Source organism: Heteronotia binoei, chromosome 4 (assembly GCF_032191835.1).
Source record: "Heteronotia binoei isolate CCM8104 ecotype False Entrance Well chromosome 4, APGP_CSIRO_Hbin_v1, whole genome shotgun sequence".
In the NCBI taxonomy this organism is placed as follows: domain Eukaryota; kingdom Metazoa; phylum Chordata; class Lepidosauria; order Squamata; family Gekkonidae; genus Heteronotia; species Heteronotia binoei.
The window spans coordinates 13,635,696-13,662,520 of NC_083226.1; the positions used below are offsets into that span (position 1 = coordinate 13,635,696).

The 26,825-nt window shown below is 48.6% G+C and overlaps 1 non-coding gene across 1 annotated transcript; it reads left to right on the forward strand.

Moving 5' to 3' along the window:
* The first annotated feature begins 6,822 nt into the window (after positions 1-6,822).
* LOC132570632 (small nucleolar RNA U3) lies at positions 6,823-7,042 on the forward strand. The gene has a single exon (XR_009555340.1). It is a non-coding gene; the product is annotated as a small nucleolar RNA U3 (small nucleolar RNA).
* The last annotated feature ends 19,783 nt before the right edge of the window (positions 7,043-26,825 follow it).

The following is a 26,825-nucleotide window of genomic DNA, read 5'->3' on the forward strand; positions in this document are numbered from 1 at the left end:
AGACCACCAAGGAAGACCCTGCAGAGGAATGCATTGGCCAACCATCTCTGCTTCTCACTTGCCTTGAAAGCCCCTTGCTGGGGTCACCATAAGCCTTGGATGGGAGACCACCAAGGAAGACCCTGCAGAGGAACGCATTGGCCAACCATCTCTGCTTCTCACTTGCCTTGAAAGCCCCTTGATGGGGTCACCATAAGCCTTGGATGGGAGACCACCAAGGAAGACCCTGAAGAGGAACGCATTGGCCAACCATCTCTGCTTCTCCCTTGCCTTGAAAGCCCCTTGGCTGGGGTCACCATAAGCTTTGGATGGGAGACCACCAAGGAAGACCCTGCAGAGGAACGCACTGGCCAACCATCTCTGCTTCTCCCTTGCCTTGAAAGCCCCTTGGCTGGGGTCACCATAAGCCTTGGATGGGAGACCACCAAGGAAGACCCTGCAGAGGAACGCATTGGCCAACCATCTCTGCTTCTCACTTACCTTGAAAGCCCCTTGATGGGGTCATCGTAAGTCTGGGATGGGAGACCACCAAGGGAGACCCTGCAGAGGAACGCACTGGCCAACCATCTCTGCTTCTCCCTTGCCTTGAAAGCCCCTTGGCTGGGGTCACCATAAGCTTTGGATGGGAGACCACCAAGGAAGACCCTGCAGAGGAACGCACTGGCCAACCATCTCTGCTTCTCCCTTGCCTTGAAAGCCCCTTGGCTGGGGTCACCATAAGCCTTGGATGGGAGACCACCAAGGAAGACCCTGCAGAGGAACGCATTGGCCAACCATCTCTGCTTCTCACTTGCCTTGAAAGCCCCTTGATGGGGTCATCGTAAGTCTGGGATGGGAGACCACCAAGGGAGACCCTGCAGAGGAAGGCATTAGAACACCACCTCTGCTTCTCCCTTGCCTTGAAAGCCCCTTGAGGTAAGTCAGGTGAGACTTGACGGCATTCTACACCCACAATCTCAGTTCACAGGGCAGGAGTTAGCCCTTTTAGTACAGAGATACTGACAATTGGAATATTGCGTGTGCATGTTGTGTGCTACTAAGTTGCTTCCAATTTATGGTGACCCTATGCATGAATGACCTCCAAAATATCCTTTCATTAACAAACGTGCTTAGCTCTTGCAAAGTGAGAGCCATGGCTTCCATTTCATAGAATCATAGAATCCCAGAGTTGGAAGGCACCTCCAGGGTCATCTAGTCCAACCCCCTGCACAATGCAGGAAACTCACAAACATCTCCCCCTAAATTCACAGGATCTCCATTGCTGTCAGATGGCCATCTCGCCTCTTTTTAAAAACCTCCAAGGAAGGAGAGCCCACCACCTCCTGAGGAAGCCTGTTCCACTGAGGAATCGCTCTAATGGTCAGGAAGTTCTTCCACATGTTGAGCCCGAAACTCTTGATTTAATTTCAACCCATTGTTCTGGTCCTACCTCCTGGGGCCACAGAAAACAATTCCACACCATCCTCTTTATGACAGCCCTTCAAGTACTTAGAGATGGTGATCATATCACCTCTCAGCCGCCGCCTCTCCAGGCTAAACATGCCCAGCTCATTCAGCCTTTGCTCATAGCACTTGATCTCCAGACCCCTCACCATCTTCGTCCTCCTCTGGAACCGTTCCAGCTTGTCTATATCCTTCTTAAAATGTGGTGCCCAAAACTGAACACAATACTCCAGGTGAGGTCTTACCAGAGCAGAGTGAAGCGATACTATCACATCACGTGATCTGGACGCTATACTTAGAATCATAGAGTCATAGAGTTGGAAGGGACGTCTAAGGTCATCTAGTCCAACCCCCTGCACAATGCAGGAAACTCACAAACACCTCCCCCTAAATTCACAGGATCTTCATTGCTGTCACATGACCATCTAGCCTCTGTTTAAAACCTCCAAGGAAGGAGAGCCCACCACCTCCCAATGAAGCCCGTTCCACTGAGGAATCAGAATCATAGAGTTGGAAGGGATCTCCAGGGTCATCTAGTCCAACCCCCTGCACAATGCAGGAAACTCACAAATACCTCCCCCTAAATTCACAGGATCCTCATTGCTGCCAGATGGCCATCTTGCCTCTGTTGTAAAATCTCCAAGGAAGGAGAGCCCAGGAAACTCACAAATACCTCCCCCTAAATTCACAGGATCTTCATTGCTGTCAGATGGCCATCTAGCCTCTGTTTAAAAACCTCCAAGGAAGGAGAGCCCACCACCTCCCGAGGAAGCCTGTTCCACTGAGGAACTGCTCTAAACTCACAAACACCTCCCCCTAAATTCACAGGATCTTCATTGCTGTCAGATGGCCATCTAGCCTCTGCTTCAAAACCTCCAAGGAGGGAGAGCCCACCACCTCCCGGGGAAGCCCGTTCCACTGAGGAATCAGAATCATAGAGTTGGAAGGGACGTCTAAGGTCATCTAGTCCAACCCCCTGCACAATGCAGGAAACTCACAAACACCTCCCCCTAAATTCGCAGGATCTCCATTGCTGTCAGATGGCCATCTCGCCTCTGTTGAAAAACCTCCAAAGAAGGAGAGCCCACCACCTCCCGAGAAAGCCAAGCCCAGGTTAGCCTGATCTTGTCAGATCTCAGAAGCTAACCAGGGTAGGGCCTGACTAGTATTTGAACGGGAGACCTCCAAGGAATACCAGGGTCAGGACGCAGAGGCGGACGATTGCAAACCACCTCTGAAATGTCTCTTGCCTTGAAAAAACCCTCAAGACCGATTTCCGACTAGCCTCACACTGGCTCTCAGTCACTCGCTCTCATTCCGTCCGATTTGGCACAAGGCCGCGGCTCGCTCTGCCTCTTTCGTGCAGCAAGCAAGATCCTCTAAAAACCGGTTTCTGCTTGCTGCGCGAAAGAAGCGAAGCTAGTTGCAGCCCCGGGGCAGATGGTGTGAAATCCGACGGAAGCCCCGCAGAGAAGAGGAGAGTGAGCTCAGGGTAAGGCTAATGGGAAATCAGTCCAAGTTTAGCTCGCCACTCCAGTGGAGCATAATGCTAAAAGAGTTAGAACTCCCGGCTGCCAGACGATCTTAGGATCTCCTGGCTATACTACACACGCTGCCATATGATATTCCATCTCATGTTGGGTCTTCCTCTTTTCAACTTTATTGTTATTTTCAGTTTGGTCATTTTAGCTTCTAGGGAGAGGTCAGGCTTGATCTAGAACCCACTGATTTGTCTTTTGGGCAGTCCGTGGAGTCTGTAGAACTCTCCTCCGACACCACATTTCAAAGGAATCAGCTCTCTTCCTGTCAGTTTCCTTCACTGTCCAACTTTCACATTCATACATAGTAAGGGGGAATATTATCGTTTGAGCTGTCTTAATCTTGGTTGCCAGCGGGCCTCAGATTCCGCAGGAGTGCAGCTCCTGAACCTTTCTGAGGGTTCCCCCTCCTCCTCCCCACCTTCCATGTCCATTGAATAGCAGGTGCAGCTGCATAGCAATTCCTGGATTAGGAGAGCGGGCAGCCAGCCAGCCCCCAGGGGCTTTGCCACGCCCCCAGCAGCCTTCATCAACCCCTGGAGAAGCCCGCACTACCCTTTCTCCACTTCTTATGGGATTTTCAAGTTTCAAGTTTATTTACGTTTATATCCCGCCCTTCCCACCGAGGTGGCTCAGGGCGGCTCACAACACATAAAAATCTAACATAATTTGAGTTTAAAACATCTAACACAGTTAAAACAATAAAATAATAAAACATATAGCGGCGGTCCTTCACCCCCGACTCCATTTTGCTTAACCTTTGGAAAAATGAGGAAATGCCTAAGCATAAACATGAATTGGCTTCAATGCTTATTTTAGCTGCAAAATTATTAATAGCTCACCATTGGAAAGCCCCTGTCTTGCCTTCTAAACGTAATTGGTTTCTAAAAATTTGGGACCTAGTAGTAATGGATAAGCTGGCTACTACCATAAAAAATTCTGAAGCATCCGATAAAGGTCTAGATAAAAACATGTTTGTAGAGAAATGGTTTCACTTTTTTGCTTATATACAATCTGAACAAAAAACATTGTGTAAATTACCGGATAAGTATTTAACTTTTGCTTTATATTAGAAATACACTCTGCATATTGTATTCATAACAGGATGGCTTGTAAGGTAGATTCTATGGTTATTAGTATTATAGTTGATGTTTGTTGGAATGTATTTTTGTTTTTAATTAATAAAAAGTTTAAACTCCAAAAAAAAAACAAAAAACTACACTCAGCTTCCAGTGCCAGTTAATTATAAGCCAGCCGGAAGAGGGCTGCCTTACAGGCCCTGCGGAACTGGGCAAGGTCCCGCAGGGCCCTCACCTCTTCCGGCAGTTGGTTCCACCAGAAAGGAGCCGTTACAGAGAAGGCCCTGTCCCTGGTGGATTGCAGGCGGGCCTCCTTTGGCTCGGGGATAACAAGCAGATTTGGAGATGCCGATCTCAGTACTCTCTGGGGAACATGTGGGGAGAGACGGTCCCTAAGGTAGGCAGGTCCTAGGCCATATAGGGCTTTAAAGGTAATGACCAGCACCTTGTACCGAACTCGGTACATCACTGGAAGCCAGTGCAGGGTCCAAAGACCCGCCCGAATGTGTCCCCATTTTGGGAAACCCAATAACAGCCGGGCCACGGCATTCTGCACTAACTAATTTTGGGCGGCAGGTGGCTTGCTGGCTTTTTGATTGCGTGTGTGTGTGGGGGGGCAGCCAAAGAGAGCCCCAGGTGAGCGAGGCCTGCTTGGGCTGGCTGGATCTCTAGCCAGCCCAAGCAGGCCTCGCTCGCCCGGGGCTCTCCTTTCTCGCACCAGGTTGCTTTTGGCTGGAGGGGGGAGCACGGCATATGCTAATAAGTTATGCTAATGAGCCCCGCGACCTATATATATATATTTTTTTTACAAAACGACCCCTGGTTGCTAGCAACACTTCCTTACACTTAGGGATTCGAAAACGACAAAAATATTATTTATGAAAAAAGAATTAAGAACATCTACAGAGAATTAAAAAAAAAAAGGCAGAATGCATTCAATTGGCATATGGAAGGCGCCATGACTTAGCGGTAGAGCATCTGCTTGGCATGCAGAAGGTCCCAGGTTCAATCCCCAACATCTCCAGTTAAAAGGATAAGGAAGCAGGTGATGGGAAGGGGCTTAGGTTCTGGAGAGCCACTGCCAGTTTGAGCAGACATGACAGGCCTATATAGACCAATGGGCTGATTCATTATGACAACTTCATGGCATCATGTGAACCCTCCAAATCTCCAGAGATTTCCCAGTCTGGAGTTGGGTCAGCCTTCTTCAGATCTCAGGTCTTTGGCATGAAAAGCCAGTTTGGTGTAGTGGTTAAGTGCGTGGACTCTTATCTGGGAGAACCGGGTTTGATTCCCCACTCCTCCACTTGCAGCTGCTGGAATGGCCTTGGGTCAGGCATAGCTCTCACCGAGTTGTCCTTGAAAGGGCAGCTGCTGTGAAAGCTCTCTCAGCCTCACCAACCTCACAGGGTGTCTGTTGTGGGGGAAGAAGATACAGGAGATTGTAAGCCGCTGTGAGTCTCTGATTCAGAAAGAAGAGCGGGGTATAAATCTGCAGTCGTCTTCTTCTTCTTCCAAGCGATTCTGACCACGTAAACTATCAGGAGCACATGAACACCTTAAGGCAGGGGTGGCCAACAGTAGATCTCCAGATGTTTTTTTGCCTACAACTCCCATCAGCCCTAGCCATCAGCCATGCTGGCTGGGGCTGATGGGAGTTGTAGGCAAAAAACATCTGGAGAGCTACCATTGGCCACCCTTGCCTTAAGGCAACTTCTACTGAATCAGAACCTCAGACCATCAAGGTCGGTATTGTCTACTCAGACTGGCAGCAGCTCTCCTGGGTCTCAGGCAGAAGTCTTTCAAATCACCTGCCACCAGATCTTTTCCATGGAGATACCAGGGATTGAACCTGGGACCTTCTGTATGCCCAGCAGATGCTCTACCACCAAGGGATGCTGACAATTAGAACTTACCTAAATCTCAGGTATAATATTCATTTTAAGCGTAACAAAATGGCCCCCAAATAATTGCCACAGCTTACTTCAGTGACAGTGAAGAGCAGGGGTGGCCAAAGTGTGGCTCTATTGTGTGGCTCTTGAAGCCCCCCCCCCCCCCACATCTTGGAAAAGGCATTTCTGTCTTTAAATCACTTCTCCAAACCAGCCAGCAGCTTGGAAAATGCACTTGAAGTTAAAGTTCGTCCCTCCCTCCCTCCAACATCTGATGTCCATGTCTTGTGGCTCTCAAACATCTGATGTTTATTCTGTGCGGCTCTAAGTTATGCAAGTTTGGCCACCCCGGTGAAGAGCCTTGTGGGCTGAGCAACATTTTGTGGGGTAAAATCCCTACCTGGCTGCATTCAGATCCCAAGACCCCTCAATGAGCACCAGAAAAGGTGCCTATGGCCACCAAGGCACCCAAGGGCGCCCTGTTGAAGACCTTTTGCTAATCTGCAATATTTTCTTCCTTAGAAAAGGTCATACGAATTCCTGCGGCCCCGCCCCGTTTAAAACCACGGAGGACCGACTTTGACCCAGCGCAGAGACTGAGGGGGCGGAGCCGCGGGAGAAGGCGATTGGCTGCCCGGGCGGCCGTATGCAAACGAGACGCGAGCGGAGGCTGCCGGGAGTTCAGGTTCTAGCCTTCTTTTGCTGGGAAAGGCGCTGTCTGAACGCGGCTCTGCCCAGAATGGTGCGCGGGGTGCGTGTGAAAGACGGCGAGGGGTGGGAGGGGGCAGGCGGCGGTGGGGCTGGGGGGCCGCTGTGAGTGGAGAGGGCAGCGGGGCGCGGGTAGGTGGGGCGGCGGGCGGGGAGGAAGCCAAGACGATACTTTCAGGGATCATTTCTATAGTTCCTAACTAGAGAAGTGCATTCGAAAGTGATCGGGCGAGCCAACCGCGGGGAAGAGTCGAGGCGCTCTCTCCTGAGCGGGAAGTTGGCAGGGGGCGCTCCTTTGCGGGGAGCTGCTTCTCTGGCCTTGATGATCGTTCCGCCTCCTCCGTCGGGGGAGGTTGGAGGGAGAGAGCGCGATCTGAGCGGTTGGCTGCCCACCTTTTTTTGGTTCGGTTCAAAAAATAGTCCCACCGCCGACTTGGAGAATGCCTTTTAAATTAAAGCTGCTTTCTTTCCACCTCTTCTCTCTGACTCCTCTTCCTCCCTTTCTGTCTTTGTGGCTCTCAAACATCTGACATTTATTCCAGATGTGGCTCTTAGGCGAAACAAGTTTGGCCACCCTTGATTTGGAGCTAAATCTAATGTTTGTGGTTCTCTTTCCTTTCCATCTCTTTGAACAAAGCAGGAGTCAAGTGACACCTTTAAGACCAATCAAGTTTTATTCAGAACGTAAGCTTTCGTGTGCTCTTAAGCACACTTCATCCCACGAGGAATCCGGCACAGTGAGCAGAGCCGTACATATTTTGCCGTGGTGCGCTCAGTCGAGGTTCCTTTTCCCTTTAGAAATTATGCTTCAATCTGCTAAACCGGAGTGGCCAAACTTGCTTAATGTAAGAGCCACATAGAATAAATGGCAGATGCTTGAGAGCCGTGAGGGATGAAGGTCAGAAGGAAGACAATTAGATAGGGGAGGGAGGTGGAAAACAACTTTAAATGCATTCTCCAAGCCACTGGTTGGCTTGGGTTGGAGAAGTGATTTAAAGAGAGAAGTGCCTTCTCCAAGGCAGCTGACGGGGTGCGGGGTGGGTGGGGGCTTTGAGAACCGCACAATATGTTTGAAAGAGCCACAAGTGGTTCCTGAGCCACAGATTGGCCCCCCCCCCTCCCGTGCTAAATAATTTCATTGCTTGTTTTCAGGGGGTCAGGGAAAGCTCACGGATTCTTCTTTACACTAAATGCTGTATAACCAGGGCGTTTTTTTGTCGAAAAAGCCCAGCAGGAACTAATTAGCATATTAGGCCCCACCCCCTGACATCACCATTGTTTCACACGGGGCTTTTTAAAAAGGAAAAGCCCAACAGGAACTCATTTGCATATTAAGCCACCTGCCTTGACATCACAGTAGTTTCACACAGGGCTTTTTAAATAGAAAAAGCCCAGCAGGAATTAGTATGCAAAACAGTGAAAATATTATTCCTTTAATCTGTTAAAACATTTTCGCTATTTTGTATACTAATTCACTGCTCATTCTCTCTCTATGTAGGACTGCTAATTCCATCTCATACTATTGTGTGATGAAGTGTGCTTTTAGCCACGGCTTTTTTTGTAGAAAAAAAGGCCAACAGAAACTCATTAGCATATTAAGCCCCACCCCTGACATCACCATTGTTTCGCACAGGGCTTTTTTCCCGTAGAAAAGCCCAGCAAGAACTCATTTGCATATTAGGCCACACCCTTGACATCACAATTGTTTCACACTGGTTTTTTTTGGTAGAAAAAGCTCAGCAGGAACTCATTTGCATATTAGGCCACACCCCTGACATCACCATTGTTCCCCCCGGGGTTTTTTTTGCAGAAGACGCTCAGCAGGAACTCATTTGCATATTAGGCCACACCCCTGACATTGCCATTGTTTCACACAGGGCTTTTTTTGGTAGAAAAAGCCCAGCAGGGAATCATTTGCATATTAGGCTCCACCCCCCTGTTCCCAAGCCAGCCGGAACTGCATCCCTGCGCCAAAAAAGCCCTGGTAAAACATTTTAAAATGGTTCTCTGCAACACTGGTACTGGGAGAGGATCCTGGGTCGAAAGTAACAAATTCATTTCCAAGGGAGGTATTTGCATGAGCAGCGTCTCCCCCCCCCCTTTGTCTGGGAGGCATTATCCAACATTTGAAAGAAACTATTTATTTGCTCCGGAGAGAAAACCTTCCCCGCATATTAAAACCCAGAGCATTACATCTGATAATCCTGAATGGCTGTTATTTACATTTGTTATAATTTCTTACCTGAAAGTGCCGGAAGGTGGGAATTATCGCAATTTTTATTCCAAGAAGACGCTCACAAGTGCAGACCTAGATGTCATTCACGCCCAAAGAACTATTGGGGCGACTGCACAGCCTGGATCCTGCCACCTTCCCGAATGCAGAGTTAAATATTTTGAGGTTCACGTTTTGCACATCGCCCAAATCTGTTGCTAATCCTTAATACCTTCAAAACGGTTCCTGAGTCCAAAATAATAAGCCACCTTTTTGCTTATTACAAAACGTACAGTTTTTTTTTTATCTCCCCCTCCCCATAATCCTCATCTCCCCCCACCCCCCACAGGCACCGCTGGAGTGGGGAAAAGGTTTCTGAATTGTAAATGAACTTCTTGCACATGGAGGGAATTGCCAAAAGAACAACCAGAATGGGCAGGAGCTCTGGGAAGGACACAGACCCCGCCCCCTGGAGTTCCCATAAAGCCTCTTTGGGCTGCCCATAGATGAGAGATCCCTTTAGGTGCCTTCAGGCCTTGGATTCAGCAGGAGCTCACAGGAGCACAGCTCCTGAACCTTCTGGAGGGTTCCCCCTCCTCCTCCCCACCTACCTTGTCCATTGACTAGGAGGTGCAGCTGCATAACAATCCCTGGATGAGCTCCACCACCTATTTTTCTACAAAGCGACCCCTGAGCGCCTGTATGGTTTCAGGACAAATGGCAAAACCAGAGAGCCAGTGTGGTGTAGTGCTTAAGAGCGGAGGACTCTAATCTGGAAGAACCGGGTTTGATTCCCCACTCCTCCTCCACATGCAGCCAGCTGAGTGGCCTTGGGTCAGTCACAAGTTCTCTCAGCGCTCTCTCAGCCCCACCTACCTCACTGGGTGTGTGTTGTGGAGAGAGGAAGAGAAGGAGATTGAGAAAGCGGTGAAGGGCAGGGTATAAATCCAACTCCTCCTTCTCACCTTTTGGCTTTGAATACAAATTCTGGCGGGCTCACAGAATTCCTGCGGGATCCTCCATTTGCCTTAATGCTGGCTCGAAGCGACCACTCTCTGCATCAGGAAAGGATTGAGTTTTACCATAGAGTTTTACCGTGAATCCTAGAGTGTCCCCGGAGTGACGTACTCGGTGCAATGACATCACTTCTAGGTGATGTCATTGTGCTGGAGCAGCAGAAGGACTTGGAAACCCTAGCATATCGCAGATAGCATCTCGTCACTGCCTTGGCAAATGTCAGGAGCTTTTGAGAGCAGTGCCTGGGAAGAGTGGGGTTTGGGGAGGATGCAATGTCACTTTGAGGCGACCCTCTAGATTTTCTTTTTTTCTCTATGGTAAAGGCTGTAGAGACATGGGGAGATTCCCTAGAGTGTTCCTATGGAACCCATTTCCTGTCCATTTTTTCCTCCTACTTCTCAGTTTTTCAAGTGCAGGGAATTGGAGTCAAAGGGCTCCTCTTAGCGAACTTAGCCCACCTGTAGAAGTATCTCTGGCAACTGCCATTTTTGCAGACGTGCCATGTGAAACCAAGGGCCTAATCGGCTGGCAAAAACTTCAGATGTCGGCATGTTTGTTTTCTGTACAGTAATAATTTTCGGCACTCTGTTAGGTGCGCAGCAGTAAGAGGGCCAATCAATATTGCTTCTCAGAATGTTCATCTATTGCTGTCAACAAACTGTGCTTTTTATGGTCCCCCCCCCTCCATTTCAGACAGGACTCGAAAACTATTTGTGTCTAATGATATACTTGCGATGCTGTCTTCGTGCACAGCCAGGCCAATATTATCTCTGCTGATGGTGCGGGGCTCTCGAAAGTCCCTGACTGGAGCTTTCTCACTCCTGCTGTCTAGGATCTTGCTGTTGCCAGGAATGGAAACTTTGTGAACTTGAGTTCACAAAGATGTCCTCTGCCGGGGTGGTCAAACATTCAATGGGAGCGACCAATCACTCTTCAAGCTGCTGAAAAGAGTTCTCCACCCCTCCTCCCGTGCTCCTGCCATCACTTTCTTTTTGACCAGGCCTGGCTCTCAGCCTCAGTTTAGCCTCCGGCCTCCAACCGGGCAAGCTGCAAACAGCTCAGTACCTGGTGAATTCTTGCCAAGTCCAATTCAAGAAATATCTGGGGACCTTGGGGGTGGAGCCAGGAGACTTTGGGGCTGGAGCCAGGAGCAAGGTTGTGAAAAGCACAATTGAACTCCAGAGGGAGTTCTGGCCATTGCATGTAAAGGGACCGTGCACCTTTTCAGTGCCTTCCCTCCGTTGGAAATAACGGAGGACAGGGGCACCTTCTAGGGTTGCCAAGCTTCCGCCTGGAGCTGGGGATCCCCCAGTTTGGAGGGGCCCAACCTGCCAGCACAGAGCAGGCCACTGGGGGGATCCCTGCCCCCCAAAAGCCCCATTGTTGCACAATGTGTCCCGTGTGGTGACACCACCCGGAAGTGACATTATCGAGCCAGGTGCATAGCTCCAGGGATGCTCTAGGATGCGTGGTAAAACTCTATGGTACCATAGAGTTTTACCGTGTATCCTAGAGCGTCCCTGGAGCTATGCACCTGGCTCGATAATGTCACTTCCAGGTGATGCCATTGTGCTGGGGCGGCGGAGGGACTTGGCAACCCTAACACCTTATTTGGGAGCTCATAGGGTGGTCCAATCTTTTTGACACTTGGGGAGGGTTTTGAGGAGAGGCCTCAGATGCTATGATGAAATTTTGGTGCCTCTCCTCAAAAGACACACTTCAAAAGACAGCCCCTCCAGAGCCCCAGATACCCATGGACTGATTCTGCATTATTCTCCATAGGGAATAATGGAGTGCCTGACAGACATTCAACCCTCCCCCCCCCTTTTGATAACCTTGAAGTGGGGAGAGGGCCTCTAAACCAGGGGGTCCCCTGCCTGCAACTGGGGATTCTCCACAAAAAAAAAAAAAAAAAAAAAAACTGTGGAAAAATAACGAAAAAAAAACCGACAACGCAATCTTTCAAAGTGTCAAAAAATTCTCAGTATCCTTTCTCAGTATCGGAAAATACATGTCATAAACAGGAAAGCATCACATCAATACAAAATTTATACCTATTACAAAAGAGAAATGGGAAATGTTCCTCTACGGTGGGTTCGACTGGTTAAACGCGAAGCATCGTAGTATGCGTTTGGAAACTTGTGAAAAAGCTTCCGAAGACGGCTGGAATTTCTGCGTAAGGAATTTCTCCAAGCCCTAGCACTTTAATTTACCCACGGGTGCGGGTGGAGGGTTATTCAAGCTTCAAAGTCAGAAATGGACATGCTTATGAACTTTTCCCATCTCTAGCAGTAGTTCTGGGAAGGGCCAGCATCCAAGGGAAGGGCCAACATCAAAAGGAGAGGAGGACCATGCTCGGGAGAGAAGTCTGGAGACGGGAGCCTTGTCAGCCTGCAGTAGGGTTGTCAATCTCCAGGTGGGGGAAGGGGATCCCCCAGGCCCTGTCCCCACTTCTGGGTCCTCCGAAAGATGGCATCCTTTCCGGGTCATGTGGACAGTGACATAGAAAAGTTGCCGTACATCAGATGGGCCGCCCTGCTGCACCTAGTAAATTTGCTCCATCCCCTGGCAATCCTAACTTCTGGCTATGTAATCATAGCTTTTGGTATGTAACTTCTGGCAATGTAAGTGATGTCACTGTGTCATTAGATGCTCTAGGATTCACCTGAAACTCTGTGGTTTTTCCCACAGAGTTCCAGCAGAATTCAAGAGTCTCAGTGATGTCAATTCCAGCTCTGCAGGTGGAAGTCCTGCTCCTGCCAGTTTCCGTGACAACCCTCCTCTTTCCCCCTGCATCGAAGGTGCTAATCGCTTCTTCCAAAGAAAACATTGAGGTTAACAGTATATTTTCCTCTGTGATGCAAGTTGTAATTTGGGGCATTGTTCTTTTTTAAACAGCAGAGGAAACTTTTCCTCACTTGAATGCTGCAGACCACTTCTGAAGTGTCATAATTTTTGTACAAGCTGCCATTTTGTGACTGGCTTCACCTATTGAGCCACCATTTTGTCTCTTAAGTCCCTTCGGGAAAAAATAAATTAAGCAGCTTCCAGAAACATGAAATCTGACCTCTCCTCTATCCTGAGCTCTGGGTCTTCCCCTATACATTGCATTTTTTTTTTACTATTACGGTTTCTCAGCTTTTTTGAGCCAGTGACCCTCTCTGGAGTTAAAAATCAAGAATTCATTTTACATGATCCCAGATGCACTTCAAGATCTGCTAAATGTTACCTTGTACAAACAAGCGAAAACGGTGGCTGTGGGGATCTGCCTATTGGATCTATTCTGAGTTTCCGGAGGCTCTGGCAAAGTTTTATGCCTAGCACTGAATATCTGTTAACAGCACATAGGAGGATTTGAACTGGGCATCTTCTTCACATGAATCACATTTTGTTCCACTGAGCCAAAGTGAGAGAGGATCTCTCTTTGCTGCTACAGAGCTCCGCCTTTCTTGACGTGTGTGGCGACAGTGTCCCAGAGTGCTTTTGGGCACTGCCCATCTGTTTCAAAAACCCCTTTTCATTCTGACTGTGGTAGCAGCAGCTGGACTTAGCGTCACTCCTTATTTGTTGTTCACGTTCCCCCGGGGGTCACATTTCCTGTTCTCACCTCAGTTGAGGATCAAAACTGCGATGTCTAGATAAGAGATTAAATTATATAACATTGCCATCCCTTCCCCAGGCAGCTGTTATCGTACTGTATGGAATTTTAAAGCCTCTTAGGCCTGAGGTTGGAGGAGCCGTAGTGGAGGTCAGCGTCCCTGAGAGGATAGCGGCCTCACAGCTTGTGCACAAAATGGTGGCAGCGCTTGTAGCTGAAGGGAGAGTCTTGTGGAGAGGTGACCCTTATGGGTTTGGGAGCCAACCTATCTACTCAGGGCAGGAACTCCTTTGCATCTTAGGCCGCATTCCTCTGAGGCAGCCAATCCTCCAAGGGCCCTTAGTACAGGGCCTGCTGTAAGCTCCAAGAGGATTGGCTACATCAGGGGGGGGGGGTGGCCTAATATGCAAAGGAGTTCTTGATACAAATAAAAGTCCTGACTGCCGGGTTAGGAGGCAGACTGTAGGGCCCTTTCTCTCCTGTCACCAGCTCACCAGGACAGTCAGTGTGGTGTATAGGGCTGCCAATCCCCAGGTGGGGGCAGGGGATCCCCCGGTTTGGGGGCCCTCCCCCCGCTTCAGGGTCGTCAGAAAGCAGGGGGAGGGAAATGTCTGCTGGGAACTCTATTATTCCCTATGGAGATTTATTCCCGTAGAAAATCAAGGGGCTCTGGGGGGACTGTTGCTTGAGGTAGAGGCACCAAATTTTCAGTACAGCATCTAGTGCCTCTCCCCAAAATACCCCCCAAGTTTCAAAACGATTGGACCAGGGGGTCCAATTCTATGAGCCCCAAAAGAAGGTGCCCCTATCCTTCATTATTTCCTATGGAGGGAAGGCATTGAAAAGGTGTGCCGTCCCTTTAAATGTGATGACCAGAACTCCCTTTGGAGTTCAATGATGCTTGTCACAGTCTTGATTTTGGCTCCACCCCTAATGTCTCCTGGATCCACCCCCAAAGTCTCCTGGCTCCACCCCCAAAGCCCCCAGATATTTCTTGAATTGGACTTTTCAACCCTAATGAGACCCTTGGTCCCTCAAAATCAATACTGTCTCCTCGGACTGGCAGAGGCTCTCCCTGGGTGTCAGGCTGAGGTCTTTCACGTCATGTACTGCCTGGACCTTTTGAGCTGGAGGTGCTGGGGATTGAACCTGGGACTGTCAGGCTCTGTTCATTTATGATATCAAGTACTGTTGTTACTAACCAATGTTCGATGCTGCATAGAAATGCGAACTAACATAGAAGCTGGGAACAACCAGGGGGGGGCGGGGGGGAAGAGTAGAGGCCGCTTCCCAAGAATATCAAAGGTTGCCAAGATCCCTTTGAAGCCTACAGTATGTGCCAAATTCTCACCTCCGCTCCGGAGGCCCAAGGACATTGCCGCTGGGAATCATAACCACCAACAGACGAGATAATGGGGGGGGGGGGAGGCGTTGGAGAAAATCTCACATGCAAAGCAACCTTTTGTTTTGGGAATCAGGGGTTAGAAACCATTGCTTTGAAGTAGAAAGATAAATGCCAATAGTTTGAGCTGATCTCCATCAGTTCCAATAGTCGCCATGCTGGAGTAACACTGAAGTATGCAATAAAGACAACTTTGTTTAAGAATATCAAAGTCTGCTTGCTTGTGGGCTTCAAGGAACCTACGCCTTACTGGCCAAGCAGATGCTCTGCCACTGAGCCACAGCCCCTCCCTTGAAACCAGTTGGTTGACCTTTGGCCCGTCACACACTCACATCCTAACCTAACTCGCAGAGTTGCTGTGAGGATAAAACGGAGGAGAGAAAGACAATGTAAGTTGCTTTGGGTTCCCACTGAGGAGAAAGGTAGGAAATAAATGAAGGAAATAAATAAGATCTGGCTTTTATATCTTCTGAATGCTGATTCAAGGGGTAGAAAGTCCAAGTGGTGGACACATGGTCTGCTGGCAGACCTGGTCTAGGAGTTCTGTTCTAGGAGATTGATTCCCAGAAATGTGTGTGTGTGTGTGTGTGTGCATACCTTTAGTAAGGATCCAATCAGGGCAAATGGCAGTTCTTTGTGGCATTCCAGGTCTGGAACTGGGTTGCCAACTCCCTGGTCTGGCCTGCCCTCCTCCCCCAGTTTGGGGAGCTCCAATCTACCCCCCCCCCCACGCATCAAGAATATAGAACATCACTGCCCCAGACATAAGAACTTAAGAGAAGCTATGCTGGATCACGCCAACGGCCCATCTAGTCCAACACTCTGTGTCACACAGTGGCCAAAACCCAGGGGCCATCAGGAGGTCCAGTAGTGGGGCACAGAACTACAGAAGCCCTCCCACTGTCCCCCCCCCCCCACAAGCACCAAGAATACAGTGCACCATTGCTCCAGAAATAAGAACATAAGAGAACGTATGAACATAAGAGAAGCCATATTGGATCAGGCCAATGACCCATCCAGTCCAACACTCTGTGTCACATAAGAGAAGCCATGTTGGGTCAGGCCAATGGCCCATCCAGTCCAACACTCTGTGTCACATAAGAACATAAGTGAAGCCATGTTGGATCAGGCCAATGGCCCATCCAGTCCAACACTCTGTGTCACATAAGAACATAAGAGAAGCCGTTTTGGATCAGGCCAGTGGCCCCTCCAGTCCAACACTCTGTGTCACATAAGAACATAAGAGAAGCCATGTTGGACCAGACCAGTGGCCCCTCCAGTCCAACACTCTGTGTCACATAAGAACATAAGTGAAGCCATGTTGGATCAGGCCAGTGGCCCCTCCAGTCCAACACTCTGTGTCACATAAGAACATAAGTGAAGCCATGTTGGATCAGGCCAATGGCCCATCCAGTCCAACACTCTGTGTCACATAAGAACATAAGAGAAGCCATTTTGGATCAGGCCAGTGGCCCCTCCAGTCCAACACTCTGTGTCACATAAGAACATAAGTGAAGCCATGTTGGATCAGGCCAGTGGCCCCTCCAGTCCAACACTCTGTGTCACATAAGAACATAAGTGAAGCCATGTTGGATCAGGCCAATGGCCCATCCAGTCCAACACTCTGTGTCACACAGTGGCCAATATGTTTGTGTGTGTGTATACACATACATACATACACACACACAAACATATATACACACACACACACACACACACACACTGTGGTTAATAGCTAATGATGGACCTCTGCTCCATATTTTTATCCAATCCCCTCTTAAAGCTGGCTGTGCTTGTAGCCGCCGCCACCTCCTGTGGCAGTGAATTCCACATGTTAATCACCCTTTGGGTGAAGAAGTACATAAGAACATTGAAGAAGTACATACGAACATGCTGGACCAGCCAACGGCCCATCCAGTCCAACACTCTGTCACATAGTGGCCATAAAACCAGGTGCCATCAGGAGATCCACTAGTGGGGCCAGGACACTAGAAGCCCCTCCACTGTTGCCTCCCCAGGCACAAGCTTGTAAAAACATACAACGTGTAGATTTTTTCCTTAGCCACTTATCTTAATGTTTACATCATTCTAACCAGAGTGGCGCGCTGTGGCTGAAGAAGGACAGGCGACGTCTGTGATAATTATTTGCGTTGTGTAAGAAGGTGAGGGGAACCATTCTTGAAAGGCTCGTTTCTCAGTAACCTCCTTCACGATCATAGCCAATGTGTGTCATACACAAATGAAGGACAATTGGAAGGTGAGGACTTTTTAATTTCAATTGCATTTGCGGGAGAGCATGAACAATGCCCTCTGACCTTATTACAATTACGGCTGGTGCAGAGGAAAAAGGTAATTGTCGTGCAAGGGGAGAACAACTGGGCTCTGTCTAAATGGCAGGATTTGCATTTAAATGGAAATTTCCCATGAAAACATGTAAATACTTGATAGGTGTAATATTTGATTTACAGTTTAACCAGGCAATCCAAAACGGCTTCCGGTGGTTATGACACAAAGTTTGTTTTGTCCAAGGAGGCTTGTGAAGAATTAAACGTCGCTTTTGAGCCGTAAAGCTCCGAAAAGCCTTTTCGTTTCAGAAATTATGAAACCGGTTTTGCCGTTGCTAGTCAGGTAATCTTTTTTTATAGCATTCCAGAGAAACTTGTGTGTACGTGATTGTGGCTGTGACTTGCGTGTGGTTGGATGCCACCAAATTTTCAAAAGGCAAAAAAAAGGGAGAAGGGAATCCCTTTGGCCACCCAAAATGGGACCTGCATGGTTGAAAACCGCGTGAGATGGGGGCTGCAGGAAAATTGGGGCGGACTGAATGAAAAAGGAGGTTGGGTCAAGCCATTATCTCTCTTCTCTGCAGTACTACAGCTTTAACACACTGTGCCACGGGGCTCTTTCAGAGTATAGGGCAAGACATAAATTCAATATCACCACCACCATCATCACCATCTTCTCCTCCTCCTCCTCCTCCAGCATTAGTCCCTATTTTCTAGCCTCTGGCTCTCACAAGCCACAGTTTCCTACTTTGCCTTTGGAAGCTGGGTTGTCGAACAGCAGAAAGGCTGTGGGGAGATTGGGGGGGGGGGGAGGAGAAGCTGCGACTCCAGCTGCGGTGTCACATCCATTGATGTCAAATAAGGTAGCTCATGGAATTTCCAGAAACTCTATGATAAAAATCATAGAACTTGACTTGAATGGCAAGGGAGATGCAAAATAACCTGAATTCCTTAGCAGTAAAAGAGATAGTATGTAGTAACCTTTGAACCCGTGACTCGAGCAACATCTGTATGGTGCCCTTTGAAGTTATCCTATATAGCAGCTGTGTAACTCTGTATGTCATCGCTTCCAAGGCTTGTGTCCTTGGTAAAGCTTCTGAGTTTCTTAAATAAAGCGACTTTTGATTCAACAACAAAAGACTGGTTATTGGGAAATTATCGATGCTCTCATATCTACAACTTTGGGGGAGTAAGGAAACAGGAAATTTTGGCTTGCAAAATGAGTGACTTTCTCTGCCTGGATAAATAACCCAAGAAATAGTGTTAAATGTGACAACTGCCAGCAGGAGTTTTGAACATTCCCCCCACCGAAATGTGTCTTCTCATTAAGACTGGTTTGCTATGCTAAATTTTTCTGAAGTCTGAATTCTTTTTCTTGTCGCTCTATTGGATTAATATTTTGCACTCTTCTTAGGTGCAGATCTGAGCTCTCTATAATGGAGATCGCTTTGGATCAGTCAGTATTGTCTCCTCTTGCTATAGGAAGGACTCTTGGGCTCCAGGGGTGGAATTCTAGCAGGAGCTCCTTTGCGTATCAGGCCACACACCCCTGATGTAGCCAATCCTCCTGGAGCTTCAAAAAAGAGTCTTGTAAGCTTCTGGAGGATTGGCTACATTAGGCGTGTGTGCCTGATATGCAAAAGAGCTCCTGCTAGAATTCCACCCCTGCTTGGCTCCATTTTATATATCTGACTGGAGATCTTGAGATTTTTAGGGGCTTTTCCACATTTTCATTTCCTTCACTTGTGTGTTCCTGGTGCTTCACCCCCCCTCCCCCGGTCCATATGTGTTTTGTTCCCTCTAGTGGTCGATTCTATATTACATCTCTGTATGTCCCCATAAAAACTTGCAATTTAAATCTGCAGGGAAATACGCTGGACATAAAGCCATGTAATATCAAATCGACCAGTAGAGGGAGCAAAACACAAAGAAAGGCCAAAGGAGTGTGGCTCTGAATTTATATCCTTTTACTGTATAGTTCTATTATGCTTGACATTAAAAGGGCCTCCTGACTTCAATCTGACTTAAGCTATTAGTTTTCCAGCCTGGTTTGCTGCTCTCTGGTCTATTTCAATCAACATTTATTTAAAGTGGAGTTTGCATCTGGCAGAAAATACTTCCCTCTCTTACTGGAGATGGATTATTCTAGTTGTTTGGGCAACCCCCCCCCCCCTTGCTATACTGCACGGGGGTAATGGAACTACTGACTCAGAAACAGAGATAGTTCTTGGGAAACTACCAGACTTAGATATTGCTGCTACTGGTAAGGGGAAGGGTTGTATCAGCAATTGAAGAGCTGTGTCATTTCAAAGTGGTTTGGTTGCCATGGGGTGGTGCACATTTTTGTTGTTGTTCAGCAACGTTTGCTATTAAGGTTGTGCACTCAATTCCAAACTAATGAGAAAGTGAATATGTTAAGGTAATAAAAACAAAGGGGAAAAAACAAAGAGAGGCCGGGAAATAATGGAAACTGATACCAGAGCTCCGCAGTCATCACAGTCCAATGGTCTTGCTGTCCGGAGGGCTTGCCGCACGGCCCGCCTCCGTCCTCTTGCCCGCCGCCGCCGTCGATGGAGGAACCACCGGGAGACGCCCCTCCGACCTCCACCCTGCTTGCCACCGGTTCCAGTGCCGGAAGGATCTCCAGCCAGGAAGCCCTCAGACGCCACCTGGCGACGTGGCCACCGGCAGGGACCAACCTCACGCAGCTGGGCTCAATAAAAGTGGGGGAGACAAGCTCGGAGGGGGCAGGGACTGATAGGGACAGGATTTAAAGGGAGACGGGGATACACGCCCAGGGGGGGGGGGAAGAGCTCGGTGTTGTTGTTTCGGCCGATTCAGAGAGTGAGAAGGGAGTGAACGACGAGAGCCGACGGGGGTGTCTAGGTGATGTTAACCTACCCCTCTGCTCAGTCTGAGGTGTGTCTGGTCCCCGGTTTAATCCATTCCGGAGTGGCCGCCCGGACCCTCCCAGGGTCCAACAGGGGAAGAGCCTGACACTTGCGACAGAAAAGAATTGTGCTGGTGGAGCTTTGTGTCCACTGAATTTCCACCAGTCACTGCTGGCTCACTGTCTTGGGGTGGACTGCATTGATTCTCTATTGGCAATAGTAGTTCGGGGCTTTTTTAAAGCAGGAATGCTGGCTTGATATGCAAATTAGTTCCTGCTGGGCTTTTTCTACAAAAAAAAACCCCTGGGCACAACATTTGTCATGTTTTGAATCTCTAGGACAGGGGTGTCAAACATGTGGTTTTGGGGTTGAATCAGGCCCTTGGAGGGCTCCTATCAGGCCCCAAGCAACTGACTGTCATCTGCTTCCTTCTCCCTACATCTTGCTTCTTTCTGCATAACAGCTGGCTTTGCAACGCTTGCTCAATTTCACAGGAGCTACAGAGCAAAACCATTTCTCCATTGGGTGAGGCTCCTCTCTTGGGGGGGAAGGAGGGGAGGCAGAGCTTGTTTTTTTCAGCCAGTTTGGTGTAGTGGTTAAGTGTGCGGACTCTTATCTGGGAGAACCGGGTTTGATTCCCCACTCCTCCACTTGCACCTGCTGGAATGGCCTTGGGTATTGCCGAGGGTCTAGCTGCAGGCGGTTGTGGGGCTCTTCTCGGGTCAGTCGTCCTCAGAATACAGTCGACTTGCCTGTTGAATTCTCCGGCCATCATGGTGGTCATCGCTTGCATCTCATTCCGCAACCCCTTGGTGACCTCTTTGACTTCCTTTCTTACCATCGACCAGAATTCTTGAGCAATCTCGTCTTCCTCATCCCCTGGGCCCGTTATTTCATGGGTCCCAGTTGCTTCCACCTCAGCCACCCGGTTACGAAGTTGCCAGGGCTGTTAAACTTCTTATAGGATCACTCAAAATGTCAAGCATGTGGTTTCAATGACGAGTCAGGTTTGATACAAAACTACGTTTATTGATAGACCGATACTTTCAGTGTAACAGATTCTTGAGAGTGATGCTAAAGATACATTGTTACAATACTTTTAAGGCATACTTCAAAAGGATTCCAAAAGGGGGGGGGGCGAGGGATGTGCTCTCACACATAAACTATCATAAATGTCTACATTCTCATAGCGTTATCAGGACTCCGTCCTTGCTTTCCCCAGATGTGCCACACTCCCTAATAGGAATGTATGGGAAGGTACTGATTACTCTTTCTCAAGTTAGTTTCGTTTCTCTCTACTTCTACTTTGCAAGCAATAAAGTAAGAAGGGGGAGGGGGAAAGAATAACAGAGTTAATAGATCTTGGTCCTCCATGATATTTCACAGGCCAGCTTTATGGAGGACCCTAAAACAATCAATTACCAATGGAATCCTACCTTGCTTGACAGCACCTTCTTTTGGGGCTCATAGAATTGGCCCCCCTGGTCCAAAATTTTTGAAACATGGGAGGTATTTTGGGGAGAGGCACTAGATGCTATACTGAAAATTTGGTGCATCTACCCCAAAAAACAGCCCCCCCCCAGAGCCCCAGATACCTGTGGATCAATTCTCCATAATATTCTATGGGAATAAATCTCCATAGGGAATAACAGAGTTCCTAGCAGACATTTCCCTCCCCTCCCCCCGCTTTCTGATGACCCTGAAGCGGGGGGAGGGCCTCCAAACCGGGAGATCTCCTGCCCCCACCTGGGGATTGGCAACCCTAGGTCTCATTCAGTATAAGGCAGCTTGCCTGGGTTCCAATGGCAAAGCAGGGTTTCAAACCTTGGCCTAATCCAGGTACCTAGTCTGACATTCTAACCACTACACCACACTGACTGTCCTGGTGAGCTGGTGACAGGAGAGAAAGGGCCCTACCAGTCTGCCTCCTAACCCTGCAGTCAGGGCTTTTATTTGTAGCAAGAACTCCTTTGCATATTAGGCCACCCCCCCTGATGTAGCCAATCCTCTTGGAGCTTACAGCAGGCCCTGTACTAAGGGCCCTTGGAGGATTGGCTACCTCAGAGGAATGCGGCCTAAGATGCAAAGGAGTTCCTGCCCTGAGTAGATAGGTTGGCTCCCAGACCCATAAGGGTCACCTCTCCACAAGAATCCCCCTTCAGCTACAAGCGCTGCCACCATTTTGTGCACAAGCTGTGAGGCCGCTATCCTCTCAGGGACGCTGACCTCCACTACGGCTCCTCCAACCTCAGGCCTAAGAGGCTTTAAAATTCCATACAGTACGATAACAGCTGCCTGGGGAAGGGATGGCAATATTATATAATTTAATCTCTTATCTAGACATCGCAGTTTTGATCCTCAACTGAGGTGAGAACAGGAAATGTGACCCCCGGGGGAACGTGAACAACAAATAAGGAGTGACGCTAAGTCCAGCTGCTACTACCACAGTCAGAATGAAAAGGGGTTTTTGAAACAGATGGGCAGTGCCCAAAAGCACTCTGGGACTCTGTCGCCTCACACGTCAAGAAAGGGGGAGCTCTGTAACAGCAAAGAGAGATCCTCTCTCACTGTGGCTCAGTGGAACAGAATACGATTCATGTGAAGAAGATGCCCAGTTCAAATCCTCCTATGTGCTGTTAACAGATATTCAGTGCTAGGCATAAAACTTTGCCAGAGCCTCCGGAAACTCAGAATAGATCCAATAGGCTGATCCCCCACAGCCACCGTTTTCGCTTGTTTGTACAAGGTAACACTTAGCAGATCTTGAAGTGCATCTGGGATCATGTAAAATGAATTCTTGATTTTTAACTCCAGAGAGGGTCACTGGCTCAAAAAAGCTGAGAAACCGTAATAGTAAAAAAAAAAATGCAATGTATAGGGGAAGACCCAGAGCTCAGGATAGAGGAGAGGTCAGATTTCATGTTTCTGGAAGCTGCTTAATTTATTTTTCCCGAAGAGACTTAGAGACAAAATGGTGGCTCAGTAGGTGAAACCAGTCACAAAATGGCAGCTTGTACAAAAATTATGACACTTCAGAAGTGGTCTGCAGCACTCAAGTGAGTAAAAGTTTCCTCTGCTGTTTAAAAAAGAACAATGCCCCAAATTACAACTTGCACCACAGAGGAAAATATACTGTTAACCTCAATGTTTTCTTTGGAAGAAGCGATTAGCACCTTCGATGCAGGGGGAAAGAGGAGGGTTGTCACGGAAACTGGCAGGAGCAGGACTTCTTTCACCATGAAATCACTTCCACCTGCAGAGCTGGAATTGACATCACTGAGACTCTTGAATTCTGCTGGAACTCTGTGGGAAAAACCACAGAGTTTCAGGTGAATCCTAGAGCATCTAATGACACAGTGACATCACTTACATTGCCAGAAGTTACATACCAAAAGCTATGATTACATAGCCAGAAGTTAGGATTGCCAGGGGATGGAGCAAATTTACTAGGTGCAGCAGGGCGGCCCATCTGATGTACGGCAACTTTTCTATGTCACTGTCCACGTGACCCAGAAAGGAGGCCATCTTTCTGAGGACCTAGAAGTGGGGACAGGGCCTGGGGGATCCCCTTCCCCCACCTGGAGATTGACAACCCTACTGCAGGCTGACAATGCTTTTGTCTCCAGACTTCTCTCTCTAGCATGGTCCTCCTCTCCTTTTGATGTTGGCCCTTCCCTTGGATGCTGGCCCTTCCCAGAACTACTGCTAGAAATGGGAAACGTTCATAAGCATGTCAATTTCTGACTTCGAAGCTTGAATAACCATCCACCCGTGGGTAAATATCTGGGGACTTTGGGGATGGAGCCAGGAGACTTTGGGGGTGGAGCCAGGAACAAGGGTGTGACAAGCATAATTGAACTCCAAGGGAGTTCTGGCCATCACATTTAAAGGGACAGCACACCTTTTTAAATGTCTTCCTTCCATAGGAAATAATGAAGGATAGGGGCACCTTCTTTTGGGGCTCATAGAATTGGACCCCCTGATCCAATCGTTTTGAAATTTGAGGGGTACTTTGGGGAGAGGCACTAGATACTATACTGCAAATTTGGTACCTCTACCTCAAACAACAGCTCCCCCAGAGCCCCCGAAACATCCAGATCAATTCCCCATTACGCCGTATGAGAGTCGATCTCCACATAGGGAATAATGAAGTGCTCAGCAGACGTTTTCCTCCCCCTCCCATTTCTGGTGACTCTGAAGCCAGGGGTTGGGCTCTCTACTCACAATTTGCTGCCAACTTCTTCAAAGTAACACAGACACACCATCCAAAGAGGAAGCCTTTCAATCAGAGACTGAAGCCTCTGGAGGTGGAAAGGCACATGGTCCTCTGGGGGCGGGGCTTCCCCCCATTGGCCAGCTGACTGGGGGTGGGAAGGAGGCTGGGAAAGCGGAAGAATCCCCTTTGGGACCTGGGGATTGGCAAGCCTAAACTCAGGTCGTGAGCAGAGGGCTCCAACTGCAGTACTGCAGCTTTACCACTCTGCGCCACGAGGCTCTTAACTATGACCGTTTCCCCACACAGCTAACCTCGCAGTCACAATCCTGTTCCCTCCACAGCGTCCGGTTGGATTTCGCACCATCTGCGCCGGAGTTCCAGGAAGTGCCGCGGCTTTTGCGTAGCAAACGTAAACCGCTAAAACCCAGTTTACATTTGCAACGCAAAAGCCGCGGCACTTCCTGTAACTCCGGCGCAGATGGTGGGAAATCCGACCGGACGCTGCGGAGGGAACAGGATTGTGACTGCGAGGTAAGCTGTGTGCGAAAACGGTATATATCTCTGCTACCTAATCTTAAATAGGTACACACACGGACTGGCCAGACCTGGCCCAGCCCCAAAACGGCCTGGCTGAACCCGACATGGCCTGGCCCAACAAAGTCTCATTTATGTCAGATCTGGCCCTCAAAGAAATGAGTTCGACACCACTCTGGATCTTATGGGTCTCCTTGAATATGTGTTTTAATACAATGCACTGATTCTGCCCCCCCACCCTCATTAGCGTACAACGTCTGAGAACATTCATAAAAAAGAAAAGGAAAACCCCCTCCACAACAGCTCAGTAATTCACCTTCAAAAATCAGAAGAAGAACAGAGGTTAAACAAAGAAGCCCAGGGAAAGCTCTCCGGAGCCTTCTGCAGATAATAGAGGTTAAGTGGCAGCACAATATTTTTAGAGGAAACTTTGCCCGGGGCCAGAAACCAAACAGAAGTCATGCTAAACAATCTGTACCGGCAGCCTCACACAGCTGTTAAAACTATTACAAGAGGGGAAAAGCTTGCTTCCAGTGGCCTCTTGCCACGGCGCTGGGAAACATCGCTTCCCTCTCGCAAAGGAGGACGGAGGCCGCACATCATGGCCGCAGTCCAACGGAAAGCGAAGTGTGCTGAAAGCCGCCATGGGGGTCACGTTGACATATTGTCTCTTGTGTGGTACATTCTACAGCATTTGGGCTTCGAAGCGGTGTGAGGACGCCGCATTATCAGGCTAAAAGGGAAGAAACTCAGAAATGATGGTGGCTATGATACAATTTCAGCCGTTATTTTGCAAGAGACCAGAGGTCATTTTGTAGAAAAAGAGGTGCTGGAGGTCATTAGTATAACTCATTTGCATATGCCACACATCCCTGGCAGTTTGGTGTCGTGGCTAAGTGTGCAGGCTCTTATCTGGGAGAACCGGGTTTGATTCCCCACTCCTCCACTTATAGCTGCTGGAATGGCCTTGGGTCAGCCATAGCTCTCTTATCTGGGAGAACTGGGTTTGATTCCCCACTCCTCCACTTGCACCTGCTGGAATGGCCTCGGGTCAGCCATAGCTTTTGTAGGAGTTGTCCTTGAAAGGGCAGCTGCTGTGAGGGCCCTCTCAGCCCCACCCACCTCACAGGGTATCTGTTGTGGGAGGAGAAGATATAGGAGATTGCAAGCCGCCCCGAGTCTCTGATTCAGAAAGAAGGGCAGGGTATAAATCTGCAGTCTTCTTCTTCTTCTGAAATGAGAGAATAAGAACTGTTGTCTGCCCCCTTTTTGTTTGGATTGGTTCCTAACTGTGCAAATACCTGTTGGTTGTACGAGACAAGAAAACAAATGCGGGAATATATTTTTCTTAGAGATTAATGTGCTTCTCCGCTCCTGCGTCATTTCTCCCCTGCCTTATCTAGCATCAATCCTTTCCTTTATTTTGTTCACTGATGAGATTATGGTGTTGATCTCCTCCTATTAAACCTGCATATGTTATTTGAAATGGGAAGTATAATTTCATTTGTGCTGCTAAAGCATATCCTATCTCATCACTTTACGGGAGTACAAATGCTCTTTCTGACGGCAGCGTTGTTAACACTGACAAACTGAATGCCAGCACACGCTGGATGGCGAAGGAGGAAGCTGATGCCATGAGAATTGGTAAAGAAGGACTGACCATTCCTTCAGTCAGTCATCTGTTGCTATAGCAGCACAGAGCACCACAGTATGCTTTTCAAAAGAGCAGATCCAGGTGGGTAGCCATGTTTGTGAATCTCCTACATTGTGCAGGGGGCTGGACTAGATGAAGCAGAGGTCCATCAGTGGCTATTAGCCACAAGGTATAGATGGAACTCTCTGTCTGAGGCGAGTGATGCTCTGTATCCTTGGTGCTGGGAGGGGGGCAACAATGGGAGGGCTTCTATTGTCCTGGCCCCACAGATGGACCTCCTGATGGCACCTGGTTTTTTGGCCACTGTGTGACACAGAGCGTTGGACTGGATGGGCCATTGGCCTGATCCAACATGG